Source organism: Argentina anserina, chromosome 4 (assembly GCF_933775445.1).
Source record: "Argentina anserina chromosome 4, drPotAnse1.1, whole genome shotgun sequence".
In the NCBI taxonomy this organism is placed as follows: Eukaryota; Viridiplantae; Streptophyta; class Magnoliopsida; order Rosales; family Rosaceae; genus Argentina; species Argentina anserina.
In genome coordinates, this window is record NC_065875.1 from 4816118 (window position 1) to 4835773 (window position 19656).

General features: G+C 44.2%; 1 protein-coding gene across 3 annotated transcripts in view; it reads right to left on the minus strand.

The window, feature by feature from the left end:
• Positions 1-19656, minus strand: part of LOC126792889 (ethanolamine-phosphate cytidylyltransferase-like) — a 137651-nt gene that overhangs the window by 70461 nt on the left and 47534 nt on the right. The gene's annotated exons all lie outside the window — the stretch shown is intronic.

Below are 19656 nucleotides of genomic sequence, written 5' to 3' on the forward strand. Positions count from 1 at the left end.
AAGTGGTTTTTCCCTGTGCATGGCTTAGTCACAACTCACATAAACGTATCAAAAAAATAATAATAATATAAAAGAAAGAAAATGTGCTAGAAACATCTTTAATTATTGACGACATATTCGGTTTCTTTTGTGGAAAAATTTGTTATGCGGTTGTACAGTAAATTTCTACTAAAATCTTTACTCCACGCTCATCGTGTATCTCACGTGCTCATTTCTTTTATATACAAAACTTTATTGTATGATAGACATGTATGTACAGCAGATGAACCTTTCATTTGTTGGACGTGTTACCCCTTACATGTTCAAATTACAGGTGTTCGGATGTGGATATAATCGAATGACTATTGACTGTCACTAATGGCTAGAATGGGAGTATCAAACTCTATAAGGATTTCATATCAATAATATTAATATTTTCCACTGAGGTAAATTTACTGATCATGCTTGGTACTTGGAATTGACGTGACCAATTTTATATCCAATGTCTTCGTTTTTTAGCTTAACACTTACCGCTCCATCAAACCAAATTGTACACTACACATCTAGTAGATAACCCATGTTCCCAGAACAAGGCTACTTATTATGATATCAATATCTCTCTCTCTCTCTCTCTCTCTCTCTTAGCCCCAATTCAACGACGTAGCCAATGATTTTCAAGGAACAACGTTGTTTGATTTTACCGCTGATTGTCTTTACCCTATTATGAGATGTCAAATTAATATGAGGTGGTGACTTTTATTGGTTGGGGAGGACAAGACGCGGTGCTCCCGTAAGACTGAAAAATTTCTCCACTTCAACCCATATTTTCAGATACACAGCAAATTTGAAATGGAATATAGATCCGAGTTGTCTGCAACCTTTGTCTTGCCAACGGCTTTTGTATCTGTCAAAGAAAAACAGAAAGAAAATAAAGTCGAGGTTAATTTTCGTGAACTAGCTAGTAGCTACCAGGTGAAAAAAAAAAGTGCATATGTTAATCCTCTTAAACTACCAGGAAAAAGAAAGTGCACAGGTTATTTTACCTATTTATTTCAAAAACAAAAACAAAAATGTGTTAAACCCCTATCAATAATTGTTGACAAAAAAACCTATCGATTTGTGAAGTGTGAACGATTAACAATATGAAATTATATTATTTCTTATCATAAATTATAAAAAGACCAATATTTATTTTCTAATTATAAAAATGACATCTCAATTAACTAGAAATTAGAAAATTATCAACAAGTTTAGGATAAATTATTATATATACTCGGTACATGGTTCATGTGTCGTACCCTCTTAATTTTATTTGTCTATTTAAAATTGTGTTTGTTTTTGATTGGTTACTCATATTTAAATAATCTTTTTCATTTTCTATCGTGTGCATGTTTACCACACCATGAAGTAATATAATTAACTGAGTACACCACATGGCAGTGTCATGTGGTGTTCCCGGTACACTGAATAATAACTCCAAGCTTTGAACAAAATTAGAAAATAGTCATTTTAAAATATTTTTTGGAATATTTTACAATTTCTTCTTCATCTTCTTATTCATTTTTCTTCTTTTTCTAATTCCGGCCATAACTTTGTCGTCCGACGATGGATTTGAGTGTGGTTAGTACTGTTGGAAAGATCCATATCCTTTTTTCATTTGATGTCATACCTACTCCGAACCGACCACCGTCCAAGGCGCAGAAACCCTCACAAGGTGTTATCGCCTTCCATGGTGGTGCTTCAAGCTATTCCGGCGAAATTGGAGCTCAATGCTCCATAATTCTAGTTATTCTCTTCATTCTAAGCATACACATACCAATTTCCTTAGATTTTTAACATCATTTCACATATTTAGACATTTTCTCTCAACATGTCACACTCGTTGTCACACCCCATGTCACATTACGTATCACACTAACTATCACACATCATGTCACACCACATATCACACCTCATGTCACACCACATATCATACCTCATGTCACATCACATATCACACTACATATCATAACATCTGTCACACATCATGTCATACTAACTGTCACAATCTTTATCACACTATCTATCACACATGCTGTCACAACCCTTGTCACATTTCATGTCACACTACCTATCACACCCCATATCACACTACATATCACACTAATTGTCACACTGTTTTTCTGTGACTATATTGTGATAAGAGGAAATGTGAAAATGAAGAATAATAATGACTAGAAATAACGAACTTTTGTTTCTCTAGGCATGTCACACTATCTGTCACACGACCTATCACATGACCTATCACACTATCGGTCACACTAACTTTGTTTTGTGACCGCGTGTGACATGTAGTGTGACAGCCGTCGTAGCTGGTTGTTTGCCGTAATCCTAGTTCCCTCAATTTACTCCAAGCCCGTTACTACTCATCACCTTAATCCCAATTATGGTCCCCTTATTTTCCTTTCACTTTCATCCTTTCTCTTAGATGAGGCGAAAACAAAAATGGGCTTCGAGTTCGGCTCCAGAGCTATGAAGTCTCTTGGAAAGTGGAATTGGAACTTGATGGACTGGAGGCGCTGCAACATGGAAGGAGATATGTGGAGCTTGTGTTGTTCGATCTCGTGGGTCTCGGACCCAGAAGCTCTTTCGTAATTCGTAGTGGGTTACGAAGATTTGCAGCTGTAGAAGTTGATAGACTTGAAGTTGGTGGGGTCAACGTTGTGCTCATCACATAAGTTTTGTGAGTCCGGCGAGGTCTGCTGAGGGAGATCAAAGAAGAAGTTGCGTATCCATGGCTTCAGAGATGGAGATCAAGCTAGCACTAGAGACAAAGACGACGACCACTATCGTCACGACGAGGCTGATAATAGTTTTGGCGTCGGAGAAGGTGCGATCATCGATGGCATGGGCTGATCGGAGGATTGGAAGTGGTAGAGGCAGGCCTACGCGCTGAGGAGGGAGAGTATGGAGAAGTCGTAGAACACCGAAAGCTTCGCCTAGGAAACGAAGCTTGCACAGTGTTTGGGCATACTTTTCTTTTCTTTTCTTTTCTTTCTAGCAAATAAGGTTTTTTTTATCAGGGCAGTGGCATAATGTAAATCTTGCCAATTTCATGGACTACGGTTTAAGTGGTATTAGAAATTAATTTTTTTAATGATTTTGAAATCTCAGTCGACTGTTTTCTAATTTAGTAGTTGAAAATTGACTTTTTATAAAAAGCCCTTAACAATAAACCCTTTATTTCATCAATCTCATTTTACTATTAGGGTTTGACGCAGTAGGTTTCAGCAACCTACTGGAGTGCCAACGCACACCTTTGGCTAATAGGTATATCCGCCCTTGAAGACGATACTTTCATGATGCTTAAAGTCTGAATTTATATTGAAGAAAAACCAAATCCATGCCAGTTCTTCACTCTTCATAACACAAGTCACAATAAAATATCAAACTCAATTCATCATTGTGATGGTCGACCATGCTCACACCTCGTACGTACCGTTTGTTGCATGTGTTGGGGTAATCGAGGACGAGGTAAGAACCAATTGAAGTCTGATTTGCATCTGCAACTACACAAGTGTACAGTATTCTCGGAGCAACTTATGCCATACACCCAAAATGGTTTAATTCGTGCGCAACAATTTAAAGGGTTGGTTTTGTTTATTATTATTGTAGTGAGCACCAGGTTTTTTTTTTACAAAAAAAATTGGTGAGAGCTTGGTTACGCTACACCACCATCGCCAGGACATACTCACAATCTCAACCTTGAAGAACTTACGACATACACGTACATGTCACACAACTCTCATGTATGGATTTCCGCAAAAGAATTTACAGATCGCGAGCCAATGAGCCCTGCTGGCAGCGGAGATCGAACATATGTGAGTGATACACCTCAAGTCCGCATTTGTCAACTGAGTCAAACCTCGTTGTAGTGAGCGTCAGGTCTTTAATTTCAAGTAAGTGGATTATCCATGTGCATGGCTAATCATCAAAGGAAATTAGTAATGTGAAATAATATTGTGCTTCGAAGTAGAAGAGTTTCTAGGGATGTAAATGAGTCGAGCCAAATCGTATTCTAGGTTGTTTATATTTGGCTCGTTTCTATTTTATTGAGGTTGAGTCGATCTAAAATTTAATTACGAGATTCTGTTATATATAGAAATCATGCATTCAATTCGTAGAAGATAGAGAGAAGATAATTAAGAAAAAAGTTGACAAACGCAGTATGCAATTTGGAGATTGCAGCATTGAGCAGAAGAATATATTATTTAGAATTGACTTTGATCGTTAAAAGTCAGGACATGCCTTTCTCAGGAATGATTTGAAGAATACTTCATAAAGGTGGTCGATCTTGGTACGCTTAGAATGATAAACCTGGCAATAAAATGCGCTAATACATATTAATCATTACGTTTGAATGGTACCACCTAAATTCCGAGAAGATCGAGAAAATACTTGCGGCCATAGGTTGAATCATGGAGGTGGTTGCATGCCAAACAGATACGTAACAGAGCTGGATGGTCGGCTTGTGCTTGTCAATATCCACAACGCATGTGGCTGTGACTCCATTATTTTATTTGATGCGGAGCATGATGGTGACTGTTTCGTAGTGCCATAATATGCTCGATTGCTGGTGCCTCCTCCACTTAATTTGAGCATGCACGTTGGCACGCTGAACGTACACGGATGCAATTATTGGCAATTCCAAATTACTAATTTCCGAGTCGAATCATTTCGTTTGCTCACTGGCCGGTCCCCTGAATGGGAGGAGTTCATATCCAATGGATATGGATTCAATAGTAGTGTATGAATGATCGAATATACGATAACCCTCAGACTACGTTAGGGTTTTCTAGGGTACGTTATACATTTACTATTTAAATTTATTTATTTATTATATAATAAGTCGGTTGTAAATCGAACTTACGATCTCTCACTTATAAAAAATATATACTACAAAAACAAATGAAATAGGCATTTCGTATTTTTCTACATTTTTTTTAATTTGGAGTGACTGTGGTAGCGATCACCTAAAGTGTTTGTACTAAATAGTAACACAATCAATACTAATTAGTAAAGGTCTGATACTGGGGTATCCTTACCAAGTCAGGTCGACTACGTACACAAACCCCAAATGCATGCCCCGTAAACATATTGTTTACAGTATGTCCTCTACATTGATCGTATTAAAGAAATGTACCTAATCTTGTGTTATCTCTTTTGAATGAACAATACTTTTATTCCACAACAATACAATTTCATAACTTAAGAAACCATCGGTAATTTGACATAAGATCCTCTCACCCTCCTCCCTGATAACATCTTCAGTGCCTAATAATATATTCTTTTATTTGGATTTCACAAATAAGAAAGATAAGATAAGAGATCGAAAAAAGTGAGCCAAAGAGGATATATCGTTAATTATAATGATGATGATCTCTTCCGAGGACAAAACTGTGCAACGTAGTGTCATGTCTTTTTTTTTTTTTTTGGAGAATGCGTAGGGTCAAGTCTTTGATAAAACGCCATAGAAGAATACCTATCACCATCTTAGCGGGGTACCAAGACTGGTGAGTGATCAATACCTTGCATATGCGAATCACTCCTCGTGACTCGTGGCTGTGAATTTTCCAGGTCATGATTTGACTTTTGGCCTTGAAAAACATAAGCGTGATGTATACAATACGTTGAACCAAATCCAAAAATCGAGGGCCGTGAGTATGTCTCTTCAAGAGTCGTAACATGCGGTAATCGTTAAGATATTTGTTTGGGCCTAAAATAATACTCTGGTATTATCTAGACTACTTAAACCCGTAGACCGGATATTTGGAGAAAGTATATCACAAAGCAAGATTATCTACCGTGATGGAATAGATTTAGGGGACTATCGCCGTATAGAATCTGAGTTGATTAAGGAATGTGAATCTAAATCAACTAGGGGGTTCTTAGGACTTGATTCGCAAGAAAGAGCAATTTGTGTTCTCTATATAAGGAGGGTCGAATGCGCAGAATAACACACGCAACGTCAAACAAACTATCGCGCAACCGCATAGTCAAAGTCTCCCCACGAAGCAAAAGTCTGATTAGCTTCGGCAACCAAGTCTCCCATCGGAGCGGAGCTACCTAGATGCACGCCTCGCGCTGCATGTAGCAACAAGTCCGATTAACTTCGGCAATTCGAGTCAAGTCCATCGAGTCGCTAGCCTAGCTTCTAGCAAACCCAAAGCCTGCACTAGTCAGTAAATTTCATTCGCGAGAGTCCTGCTATTAACGACACAATATAAGCTCTGCTTTTCCCCAAGCGGTCAAAAGTAAGATCGGCCATCTACTTGAGGTGGAGTGAAAGGTGCCTAGCAACTCCGGTTGTGTATAGGTCATTCGAACTTCAGCGGTTTATCAGCAACTGCGGAGCAATCGTCTGAGAAGAAGACAGTACGTGGAGCGCGATCATTGTCAAACAAAGCAACAGTTGTACCTAACTCAAATGTACTGGCACGCCAACAACAACAGAGAACGAAGGGCTGAACCGTCTAGGGTTCGGCACCGGGGCTTGCTGATTGTTCTCTGAGGAGGATTCGTTTTCCCAGCTCGAACATTTGGCACGCTCAGTGGGACAGTGTCAAAGATAGCAAGCCAGAATCCTTACTCGCGAGGATATCCCTCTTCCTCGAAACCAGAGCATTTGCAGTGTATTCCTCATAACACAGCGGCTTGTAGAGGTTTAACAGCGGTCGAGGCATTACTAAAGTTTGGAGTGATGGCGACACCGGAAGACATGCAACTAGCTTTTAAAGAGTTGACGACGGTAGTCAAATCGTTGGAGGAGTACTTCGGTGATCGAATGACTGCAGTTGAGAGAACGTTGGATAATGTGTCACAACTACAGTCGGCACAGGGTCAACGACTGGCTGAGACCAACGACAGGATGACAAAGTTGGTTCTGAGTGTCAATGAACACGCGAAGAATGCCTGCTTGGAGTTCGCGGGGCAGGATGAGCGATTTAAGCAAATCGAAGAAGCGTTGGGGATCCAACGAACTGTCGTCGGGCTTTATGAATGCCAGAACCTCGACAAGCCAAATGCCACCAGAAGGGCTAGGTCGAACAAGAAAGATGTAGCCGGTATCAACAACGGCGTTGAAGCGGACGAGGCCAGAGGTGATGAGGCTGACAAATCAGATCCTGAGCTTGTCGGACTTACAAGGAGGAAGAAGGGGAATGCCAAGAAAGGAAAGTTCATGTTGGGAGGTCCCAGACGGTCGAACACTTCTGAGGTTGAAACTTTACAAAGAGCATTAGCATTTCTTCAACCAGGTGGAAGACAAGAGCGTCAGCACCAGTTCCGTCGCGAGAGTCGAGAGGAGTCGGAACAAGACGAAGAGAAAGGTCAGGGCCTTACCAAGGAGCAAGTCCAGAAGATGATCCAGGACAGTGTGAGGACCATTCACGGCCATGCTGTTGCGAACATATCGTATACAAGTCTGTTCCCGGAATGGGTGGCAGCATGCGCTTGGCCATCAGGTTATCGACCAATCAAGTTTCAGACGTTCTCAGGTGAGGGGTCTGAGAATGCAGTTGAACATATATCGCGTTTTCACAGCGATTGTCGGCCGTACGCGTCTGATTCAGTCTTCAAGATGAGGACTTTCGGTTCATCTCTGTTAGGGCCGGCTTTGTCTTGGTTCTCCAAGTTAGCGCCAAGGTCCATTTCGGATTGGTCCATGCTCGAAACGATGTTTAAAACGACTTTTGGAAGTGTTGAACCTAAGGTGGATTTGTCATCTTTAACTTCCATGTATCAACAATCAATGGAGTCGGCAGTAGAGTTCCTAAAGAGGTTTAAGGTTCAACAAGCAAAGTGCAGAACGCCACTCGCGGAATAGGATGTCATTCGCATCGCCATAAAGGGTTTGGAGACCCGTCAGCGGGACAAACATCACGATGCCTACTTCTCTAGTATGGCAGACTTAATGAACAAGGTAGGTTCCTACCAGGTGTTCCTCAGGGAGATGGAGGACAGTGCCACGGTTCCGAAAGGTTCACCTGTATCTTATCACCCTGGAACGTTGAAACCACGATATGCGGTTCCATCTGGAACTAAAAGGGTTTCTACTATCTACTCGCATGTAGATCCTTTCTACACACTGTATCCATACGAAGAGCAGTGGGTCGAGGAAGTAGATGATGAAGTAGTTGCCGTAGAGATAGCTGGAAGACATGCATTGAAGTCTAAGGCTTTGAAGATGTCCAGGGATCCTGTCAAGATTTCTACAGCAGCATTCACCAAGCCTGAGTATGACTCGTACACCTACAACGCTCACAAGGCTCTTGAAATTCTGGATGAGTTGTTCGCGAGTGGAAGAGTGAAGCATGATATTGCGATGCGATGCCTACTGCAGCGCAGATCGAAGGGAAGAAGTACTGCAAGTTTCATAACTTGTTCAATCACCCCACAACTGATTGTATTAAGCTCAAGGATCAGTTGCAGACTTGGATTAACAAAGGAATGCTTGGGGTAGACACTAAAAGAGCTGCAGCTTGGGTCAATGTTGATCCCTTCCCTACAGTGTCAGTGGTAGAAGTTGCACCATTGACAACACCGTTGAAGACTCATCGCCCTTCCAAGTTTGCTGAATATACTTATGATGCGTCATTAGCTCATGAGATCTTGGACAAGCTTATTGCAGAGGTTGAAACCATTGTACCATGGACTGAGTTCCCGACCACAGATGAAGTTAAAGGTAAACGGTACTGTAAGTTCCATAACGTTTGGACTCATGATACTCGTATTTGCATACAGCTCAAGGACCAGGTACAACAGTGGTTAGATGAGGGAGTGTTGTCCTTTGCTTCAGATCCCGATCTGGGTATGGAGGCAACAGTGAAAGAAGTGCCCGTGGTGAAAGAGGTTGTGAAATCCAAACAATCTGACCCGGGTAAACAACTGAGCGTTTTCCAGAACAAGGAACAAAATGTCGCAAAGGCCAACACTTATGTTCTTTGCAATCGGTGCAAGAAGGAGTGTTTCATAAACTGTGATAATGCTGACAGATGCGAGGCCTCGCTCGCCGACAAACCTTCCCGAGAGAAAGGACTTCAAGAAAGCTAGAGTTCAGACAGACACTTATGTTCAAGTGTTGAAAAAGCCACACTCAGGTCTTGGCAGGGTCGCGAACGTTCTTAGAGGGCAGCGAATGGGGACAAATGTGCCAGAAGCTCAGGCTTCGCGCGAGGTCCTACAACGGCCATACATACCACCTGCGCCGAGGTTGCTAAAACCCGATGTCTGGTACGTTCAAGAGCACGGAAGAGCTAAGGAAGCTACAAAAACTCAGAAGAGGAACGTCCAGAAAAGATGGGGAAAAGCCAAGCGAATGCTAGAGGCGTACAACCGAGGGGAGCTCTTGGTTGTTGCGAGAGACAGTTGAAAAGCTTAGTTTCAAACCATGTGTGCACATTCGCCGGAATGATCATCACATGAGGGAGCCATACCCCAGGGAAAGCGTTCATAATCGAATTGAACGGCCAGTAGAAACTGCTCCTACACGAAGAGTTTCAATCCATGATAGGTTGTCTTACGCGTCTACTGACGGCAGAGCAACAAATAAACAACGCGCACAAGGTGTTTATACGCAATCTAAATGGATACCTAAAAGGTCTGTGAGTAGGCCAGGCCATCAGGAACCAATCCCAGAGGGAGTTAAGCCACAGTTTGAATGGAAGCTGAAGGTCAAAGAACCAACACTAGTGGTTCCAATAGCGCAAAAATCAACATTGGTGGTTCCAGAAGAAGGCGAGTCTGCGGTAGTGGTTATTCCTCCTAAGGCTCCTCAGGAACAATCGCTAACGGAGTATCTCAAGAGTAAGTTCCCCTCGCGAACGTCAACTGGGTCCATGCCGGATAACGATATGCAAGAGTCAAGCGGTAATGAGCACGGGTTAGAGTTTTCTGATCCAGAGGACGAGCTGGAACAAGGGTATGATGATGAGATGCTCGCTACCCCAGACTGCAACATGGTTAATCTCTGTCATGGAGATACCTTTGAGGAAGCAACACCAAAGCTAGACAGAGTGCGTAGTTGCAACATGGTGTTCACCTTGTCGTCGAAGTATGCTCTTCCACGGCCAATGCCATCTCATCTATTCATTGGAGGTGAGACGCAGGCCTAGGAGGTGGGTACAGTCGCAGAGTTGTCATCTACCGAGGTGCCAACTGTTGAGAAGGACTCGAGGAAAGAGGGAGCTGATAAATCTCACACATTGATAGAGCTCCAAAGCTTCTTTATGATGTTCACAAAGCCTACCGCGACCATGACTCAGCACATTAAAGCTTTATACATATCAGCTGAGATGGAGGGTAAGAGAGTGAACAAAATCCTCGTCAACGGCGGTGCATTAGTTAGTATCATTACCGTGAAAACAGTCGAAGCACTGGGCATCGCGAAGGAAAAGGTTCTCAGTAGCAATCTCAAGGTCAGGAGTTTTGCCGGCAACTTAACTAAGACCTTGGGAGTGTTGATCCTCAAAGTCAAAATAGGACATTCGGAACTGTTTCAAACATTCTTCGTCACGGATTGCACCGCTCCATACAGCATCATACTGGGTAGGGATTGGATACATCGAGCTTACTGCATCCCTTCTACTCTACACCAAGAGATGTTGATGTGGGATCCCGCAACTGACAAGGCAGAATTATTAAAAGAAAATGATCGACCATACTCGGTCGCGTCCTGTATTCTGGATGCAGAGTATTATTATGGTGACATGAGGCCTTTGGGAGTTGCCGGGATAGATACTAAGGGTCATCCAGTTGGGGTGACTTCTACAGAATTGACACGATTGGGTCTTTTACAGGTCAAGACAGACATAAATAGACCTGGCTTCATCGTGAAAGCCGAAAATCCTCATCCATGAGTACATCACTGGCCAAGGAGCAGGAGCAGGCCTATGTGTCCTTTCTCCAACGTTTATCTATTTACAGAGAGAAACAAGAGGCTTGGGGGGCAGTGGCACTAGTCGAATGCATTGAGGATGATTTGACTGAAATTCAGGCAGATGAGGAGTTCATTCAACCAGCACCAGCAGCTTTGGATGATACTCCACCTAAAGTAAAAGATCCAGTAGAAAAGATCAATCTTGGGACTACAGACGAGCCTATGGAGGTTAGAATAAGTAAACACCTGGATGAGGAACTGAGACAACATTTAGTGGAGTTGTTGCAGGAGTTCCGCGACTGCTTTGCTGAGAAATTCGAGGACATGCCGGGCTTGTCACCAGATTTGGTCTGCCATCGTTTGCCCATCATGGACGGGTACAAGTCGGTACAACAAAGTCCACGACGAATGAGTGCAGACACAGCAGCAGCAGTCAAGAAAGAGGTTCAGAATATGTTCCAAGCCGGTATTATCCGACCAGCCAAATATTCTCAGTGGTTGTTAAACATAGTACCGGTACGGAAGCAAAACGGCAAGATTCGCGTGTGCATGGACTACCGGAACCTGAATACCGCGACACCAAAAGATATCTATCCCATTCTCGTGGCAGATATGTTGGTCGATGCGGTCGCAGGGCATGAATTATTATCTTTTATGGACGGTACTGCGGGTTACCATCAGATTCCTGTTTATGAACCGGATAGGCACAAAACAACATTTCGATGCCCAGGGTTCACTGGAGTGTTTGAATATAACAATATGTCGTTTGGTTTGACCAACGCGGGGGCTACATACCAGCGAGCAATGAACCTGATTTTTCATGATGTGCTGGGGGGGGCATTCTCGAAGTCTATATCGATGACGTGGTGGTCAAGTCTAAGAAGAAGGAAGATCACATCGAGAATTTGCGGATGGTGTTCACCATGATGAGAAAGCACAAGCTCAGGATGAACCCAGCTAAATGCATTTTTGGGGTTCGAGCAGGAGACTTCTTGGGTTTCATAGTGCGTGAAAGAGGTATTGAGGTCGCGGATGATAAGGCTAAAGTTGTTTTAGACACGCCGGCACCAAGGAACAAGAAGGAACTTCAGAGTTTGCTTGGGAAAATAAACTTCCTTCGACGCTTCATTTCTAATTCCGCTGGCAAAACCGCAGTCTTCTCTCCTTTGCTGAAGCTTAAGGCGGATCAAAAATTTCAGTGGGGACCTGCGCAACAGGCAGCTTTTGACAAAATCAAGGAATACCTTACTCATCCACCTGTTCTTAGACCCCCACGGCCGGGAATACCTTTGAAGCTATACATCTCCGCATCTCCTTACTACATCACAGGACTCCTAGCACAGGATGGTGATGGAGAGGGGGGCAAGAAGATTGAACATGCGGTTTATTACTTGAGTCGAACCTTGTTAGACACTGAAACTAGATACTCGCCGATTGAGAGGTTATGTTTAGCTCTGTACTTCGCAGGTACTAAGCTTCGCTATTACATGCTCTCATTTACTACGGTGGTGGTGGCGCAAACTGATTTAGTGAAGTATATGTTTACCAGACCTATGCTTAAGGGTCGGATTGGTAAGTGGATTTTGGCGTTATCAGAGTTTTCTTTACAGTATACACCTTTAAAGGCGCTCACAGGACAGGCAGTGTCTGACTTTTTGTTGCATCATCCTATTGTGGAGGATATTGACGACCAGAATGTGGTTATTTCCTTCGTTTACACTCAGCCTTGGGTTTTATACTTCGATGGTAGCAGCACCGATCATTTGTGCAGAGCGGGTGTTGCATTGGTTAATCCCTCTGGCGTCAGACATTGTTACTCTTTTCAGCTGGAGTGGAAGTGCACTAACAATCAGGCAGAATATGAGGCCATCATCATTGGCTTGGAGTTGTTGCTTGATCTGGAGGTCACCGAGGTAGAGGTATTCGGTGATTCCCTCCTAGTTATTAACCAGCTCAAGGGGGTCTACAAGTGCAACAACTTTACATTACTCCTTTTTTGGGAACGAGCATCGGAATTGTTAGACCAATTTTCCGATGTGGTGCTTGATTATATTCCTCGCGAACGAAATTTCGCTGCCAATGAGTTAGCACAGCTGGCTACGGGCATTCGCCTGGAAGATGGCGTTCGTGAAAGAATTTTGAAGGTTCAGAGATGCAAATTACCTTCCTTTATGGCAAGGAAAGAGGTTAACGATGAATGATTGGTGGCTATTGTCGACACTATTGATGAGGATTGGCGGCAACCAATCATCCAGTACCTCACCGATCCTTCTGCACCGGTGGACAAGAGGGTTAGGTATTTCGCTACTAACTACGTCCTTCGAGGCAATGAGCTATTGCGCAGGGCAGAAGATGGTTTGTACCTAAGATGCATCTATGGAGCTGACGCTAAGAGGTGCTTGCGAGAGGTTCAGTGTGGCAATTGTGGTTCTCACCAAGCCGGTCCAAAAATGTTTTTATTGGCCTACCATGCTCAAGGACTGCATCAGTGTCGCACAGGGTTGCATCGAATGTCAAATGCATGGGCCAGTCCAGCATGTGCCTGACGTTCCTCTACAACCAATCATTAAACCTTGGTCGGGTCGCGGCTGGGCTTTAGACTTTATTGGGGAGATTCACCCTAATTCTTCCTTGCAGCACAAGCAAATTCTCTTGGCTACAGATTTCTTCACCAAATGGGTCGAGGCCATACCAGTCAAGACGACGTCTTCAGAGGTGATCACGGACTTCATCTTCAAATATATTATCACCAGGTATGGTATTCCAGAATGTTTGGTTGCAGGCAGGGGGGCAGGTTTCATGGCTGAGAAGACCCAGAAGTTCTTAGCTGGCTATGGGATCAAGTTTCTGCATTCCAGTCCTTATTATGCTCAAGCGAATGGCCAGGCAGAAGCTACCAACCGCGTCATTATGTCTATACTCAAGCGAATGTTGGATGCAAATCCGCGATCGTGGCATACAGAGTTGGATCACACATTGTGGGCTTACAGAACTTCCAAGCATACTCCAACTAGTACTACCCCCTATGCGTTGATGTATGGCCATGATGCGGTCATTCCTATGGAAATTAATGTTCAGTCGCTGCGGGTTCACGAACAGCACCAGTTGATTGGGGAGGACTATGTTCAAGCTATGTTTCAAGAACATGAGGACTTTGACCTTCGCCGGATGGACGCTCTTGATAGCCTGATCGCCGAAAAGAAAAAGATAGCACGACTTTATGACAAACGCACGCGGGGACGCAGCTTTGGAGTTGGGGACTTAGTCTGGAAGGCTTGTTTGCCTTTTGGTGAACGATTTGATGGTCGCGGTAAATGCTCTGCTAAATGGGAAGGTCCTTATGTGATTGATCGAGTAATGGGCAAAGGCGCCTACTACCTTCCCGACACTGACGGGAATGCTCATAGAAATCCCATGAATGGTCGCCATCTTAAGAAATACTTTCCTAGTATTTGGGAATATGAAGATCCACCGACTGCTGTGCGAGCAATATAGCGAGGGTTCGTCTAGTGTTTTCTTGGACTACATTCTGTCAACCAAGTAAACAGGGGGGCAACACCATGGATACTGAGAGCAATCGTGAATTCAGGCATTTTTTACTCGGTCACGAACGTTCTAATCCATGAGTCCAAATTTTTTTGTTTGAAACTATCGAGTTTTTGTAACTTTTTGAGTTTCTTACTTGTGCTCCGGCATTTTTTGTATCACAATTAGACCAATACTGGTGGTCCAGAATTCTATTTATGCAGCAATGAAACAATAACAAGTGTTTTTATGAAACAAGTTGTGTTTTATTCATATAGCTTTGTGGCCAGAAACTTTATACAAGACCTATACTATTACATGTGAGTCTTAACAAGCTCTGATACCATCTATACTAGGTGGAAAGGTCTTCGCGATGCCTCCGGTTCATCCCACCACCGCGAGAAACTTGAGATTAAACTACACCAGTTAAGGACCGATTGGAACCAGCTTGATACCAAATATAGGTTCTAATTGGAAAACTGGTGGTAGCATGAGGGATCCAGAGCCTTGGTTTGCAGCACTCACCTGATGTTCCTTTAAAGAATGGAGATTGGAGGATATTACACATGGGAGGTACAACAGCTGGCGTCGCGTATCAAAAGAGGTACGCGACGAGCATGCTGTAGCTATTGGCTCTGGTCCTGGATTCGGCAGCCTGCTTCCCGATGCTCGGCGACTAAACAATGATGCATAGGCCGCGGGAAGGGCTTCCTTTTCCTCTCTTACTTGTAATCCTTCACTAGGAACAACCCTTAATGCAGGGTAGATCCCCAGTGTGGAACTACAAAGAAGGGAGGATGTGAGGGTGGAATAAGACTCCCACCTCACATTTGAGGATAGAATAAGGCTCTCACGGAATGCTACTGAGTTTGCAGGTCTGGGGGATGAAACTTAAGAAACCTAAGGGGTTTCGAAGGAGGAAACGAGATCGACATAGTTGGAGGCTGTGGAAGAAAGCGTGGTGTGTTCTTTCCTTAGGGTTTCATTTTATAGCAGAGGGAACTTGGATTCAAGGGTTGAGATTAAATATATGGATTTGGAGATCACACCCGAGATTAATTGCAGCAATAATGGTCAACCTGAAATGGTTTGCACGTTTTCCAGTATTGGTTGCTCCAGTTTACGAGGGTTTGCATGCAAACTTACACGGTGACGAATTGAGTTGGGCTCAAGTCGTGGGCCTGTAGTTGGGTTGTGAATGAATCAAGGAGAGGCGAAGCAGATAGAGATAAGTTACGATTCTTATTATTGAAACGCATTGATGTTCAAGTTACAGTATATGCCCAACAAGGCGAATATCTAAGAGAAGCTTTCCAGAATCGTTGGCTTTGTCACATATCAGATTATTGAGCCTCCTTTCTTCAGCCTCAGAGGCCGCCAGCTGTCTTTTGCGCTCTTGTATTTGGGGCACAACACTTCTTATCTCTTCTTCTACAGCCTTGAGCTCTCTAGCTTGCTCAGCTTCAAGCTCTGCTAGTTGTTGCTGCAATGCACTAATTTGTTGCGCGCGGCTGGTCTTAGCATGATGAAGTTTGGTCCTAAGCTGAGCGGGGCTTTGCGTAACGAATTGTCGGGCATCAGCATTGTGTTGGGACAGTCTCTGAGCTTGACTTCTCAGGTTATGGCATTCTGCCATAAGCCCCAGAATGGTGTTCAGTGCTTGCTCAGCATTCGCGACTAGGCTGGGATCAGGTGAGTGTAGTTTCAGGTAGCGAAGGGCATCCTTCACTTTAGCCAGACGAACTGGATTAGTTAGGTTTTTAGAGGATAGTTCCACGAGTTGTGCCCGGGCCTGGACAAGTTCTTGAGACTCTATAGACATTAGGGGGCTGGCCGGACCTAGCATATCTTCCAGGAGATCTTCCAAAGAGGGACTAGGGTAATTTCCGGTTGGATCAACAGCGGGTGTAGGTCCAGAGGTTCCAACAGTGGACACAAGGGGTAGGCTGGAAGTAGTCGCGATTGCCACAACCTACAGAGAGTAAATAACAATTAATAAAACATGCTAAGTGTTTACAAAGAAAGGCAGAAACACATAAACTAGGAAGTGGTTAAAGGTATTACCCCATCAGAATGAGGAGAGGGAGCCTCGCTTCCTAGAGGAGGTTGCGGTGCGTCATCAGGGCTCGCTTGGTCCGCAGCCGCGAAGGGATGCTCCACATATTCATCTGCTTGGTTGGAGCTGGTCACGTCTTCTTCATCTCCCACCTCATTCTCCAAAATTTGAGTTGAAGAGGAATGGGAGAGCACCGCTGTATGGACGATTGACACTTGCAACTCCAAGATCTGAGCGTTCGCCACCGTAATAGGGGGAGTGGTCTGAGTGGTTTCTTTGTTCACAACCACAGTTGGTAATATAGCAGTCGCGACTTCCGTGGTAGGTGATTGAGCGTCAACATGAACCTATGTTAGAGACCATGAAGGATATCATTGACCCACAGGCAATCAACATAAGTTAAAGAACTACATCTTAGCGAACAATAAAGTGTTGCTCTGGGGGGCAACAGCGTGTTTGACTACTTACGGCAGGGTCTTCCATCGCAGGGGCTACAATGTGAGGGGTAGACAGAGGTGTAGAAGTTGGGTTCTCGCGAACCTACAAATCAGATGAGAATCAGTTAGAGTGGTTCGTGAATACATCGCCAATTGGAACAAGTAGTGTGTTCTTTTTACCTCGATGGTTGCCTCTGGATTGCTGGGCCCATTCATTGGCTCAGGGCTGACCTGGTTAGTAATCGTGAGCGGGGCATAGGTGTTTGAGGCACCTATTCTTCTCCTTTGAATCAACTGACATTCACAAGAGTTGGTTAGCGGAGGATGTTACAACAGTCTTTAGTGTTGTTATCAAATATGGAGGAAGACTTACAAGATTGAACTCTATGGCATCAGGATCGTCCTTGTCATGATCAGGGCTAGGGGTTGTCCTCCCTCGTTTACGGCCTTGGGAGGAGGAAGCACCAGCTGTGTTCTCAAAAACCTGCAACATGAACCAGTTAGTGGTTTTTAATCAGTGTTGAAACAAGAACTGTAGGAGTTCGAAGAGGCGTTAGGATTTTACCCTTGAGGGAACGATTCTGACAGCATTTGGAATAACGGCCCGCAGCAAATCCTCATCTCCAGGAACCTCAGGGTCCTTCTGCAAATATCTCTTGAGCCCCGTCTGGAGGATGTATTGGACAATGACCCGCGAACGTTGCTCCCCCTGGCCAGAATTGATTCTCTCCCACCATTGAGGGTAGGCTTCGTTGACACGAAAGCAGCGAAGAATACTCCCACTTGCTAGTACAGGAAGGGGATTGGGTTGCAATTGAGACGAGGGCTGGTGTCCAGGATTGGTGTCAGTAACGGGGATCATAGGGCATCGCCAAGAGGAAAACAGGTTCAAACTCTCAATAGGAGGGAATGGAACCATTAAGATCATTCCTAACTGCCTCACGAATAGGTGGGGGGCATAGAGTTATACTCCGTTGCAGGGATGTCGGGGTAAGTCCGCCATTGATACAGCTTGTTCAAATAAATACCGACTCTCTCCATCATAGCGTCTGAGGGTCAAGAAGCCACCTCGGATGGCGCTAGGATGAGTGCGGTCTAGCAGCAGTTGTGCGGAGTCAAGAACTGAAGCATCCAGGCTATAGAAATACTCAAGCAACTGGAAGACCTATGATGGCATATATGTCTAGCAAAGATATACCCATTTGACCAAATTGAAAGTCGAAAGTATTACTTGCGGAATTCCAGAAGCAGGCAGCAGTCATAATGGCACATCTGTTGCCTCCAACCTGAGCCAGTTTGAAGGAGAGGTCGATACTTTCCAAGATTCCTGCCGCATGCCAGATGTCACGATCAAGCAGGCGACGACCTTCATACCATAGCTGCATAGCTTCGGAAACTTTTGGCCATGCTCCGACAAGGGCATGGTGGTGACTGTGCACTTGCCATCCCCTGAAGGTGGCTGGGGTGTTCCTAAAAGCAAGCGGAGGAGTTCGCGAACGGTGGTGGTAGTCGATGTCGATGTGCTCTGGGACTCCGGCAAGAGATGGGCCCAAGTACACAGTGTTGTCGTCAATTACTCCGATGGTGGTGCAATTGGTGGGTTCGTTGTTTGGATAATCGCGAAGAGGCCTCGCACTTGCCTGGGCATCACGTTGGTTGGGTTTCGGGGCCATTGTTGTCGGAAGTGAAGAACTTCAAAATAGGGCTTTCTAGATTTTCTGATAATAGAGCAATCGGGTTAGATGGATTTATTGGGTTCGTGAGCGCGATTTATATAGGAACTAAAGGGGTTTCTGAAATCGAAACTAATGGGTCCAGGGAAGAGTCGTGTTTGCTCGATTGGAACTGGTTTGAGTTCTTGAAACAGTAAGTGTTTCTCGCATACTTCAGCTCAAAAAGGTGTAGTGGTTTGAGGAGAGGGCACGCGTCGGTTGATAACGGGGGAACGTAAAGCGTTTCGGATTATTTTTAAAAGATAACCGTTTGGGGTTTTCTTCTAGCCCTTTTCAATTTCGCGGGGTCTTCAATTTCAAGGCCTGGGGGGCAATGTTTGGGCCTAAAATAATACTCCGGTATTATCTAGACTACTTAGGCCCGTGGACCGGATATTTGGGGAAAGTATATCACAAAGCAAGATTATCTGTCGTGTTGGAATAGATTTAGGGGACTATCTCCGTATAGAATCTGAGTTGATTAAGGAAGGTGAATCTAAATCAACTAGGGGGTTCTTAGGACTTGATTCGCAAGAAAAAGCAATTTGTGTTCTCTATATAAGGAGGGTCGAATGCGCAGAATAACACACGCAACGTCAAACAAACTATCGCGCAACCGCATAGTCAAAGTCTCCCCACGGAGCAAAAGTCTGATTAGCTTCGGCAACCAAGTCTCCCATCGGAGCGGAGCTACCCAGATGCACGCCTCGCGCTGCATGTAGCAACAAGTCCGATTAACTTCGGCAATTCGAGTCAAGTCCATCGAGTCGCTAGCCTAGCTTCTAGCAAACCCAAAGCCTGCACTAGTCAGCAAATTTCATTCGCGAGAGAGTCCTGCTATTAACGACACAATATAAGCTTTGCTTTTCCCCAAGCGGTCAAAAGTAAGATCGGCCATCTACTTGAGGTGGAGTGAAAGGTACCTAGCAACTCCGGTTGTGTATAGGTCATTCGAACTTCAGCGGTTTATCAGCAACTGCGAAGCAATCGTCTGAGAAGAAGACAGTACGTGGAGCACGATCATTGTCAAAC